Source organism: Pteropus alecto, unplaced genomic scaffold (genome assembly GCF_000325575.1).
Source record: "Pteropus alecto unplaced genomic scaffold, ASM32557v1 scaffold101, whole genome shotgun sequence".
Classification (NCBI taxonomy): domain Eukaryota; kingdom Metazoa; phylum Chordata; class Mammalia; order Chiroptera; family Pteropodidae; genus Pteropus; species Pteropus alecto.
The window spans coordinates 2,094,701-2,095,071 of record NW_006432945.1 but is presented as its reverse complement, the minus strand read 5'-3'; positions in this window follow the sequence as shown (position 1 = coordinate 2,095,071).

Genomic DNA, 371 nt, shown 5'->3' with positions numbered 1-371 from the left:
GCAGGAGCCGAGCCCGCCGGGGAGGTGAGCTGAGGACAGAGGAGCCGCCGCCGCCCGCAGCGCGGCTCGGCTGCCGGGGAGGAGGGCGCGGGGGCGGAGGTGGCGGGGGACAGAAGGTGTCAGCTCCTGCAGCTATTCCTTTTTCTTGCAAACGCGCGCTCCTGACATCCACCATCCCTCCCTCCCCACCTGCCAGGCGCCACGGCGTCCGGCCCTGGGGGCATCCCTCCTACTGACCCCCGTCCCCTGGGATAAGAGGATGAGCGACCCCCGAGGACCCTGAGGTCTCCCCGGAGCTGCCGTTCTCACCCGCCCCTGGACTCTCGGCTCTGTGAGCGCGGGCGGCCGCCGGAGCAGCCCTGGGGGCGGCG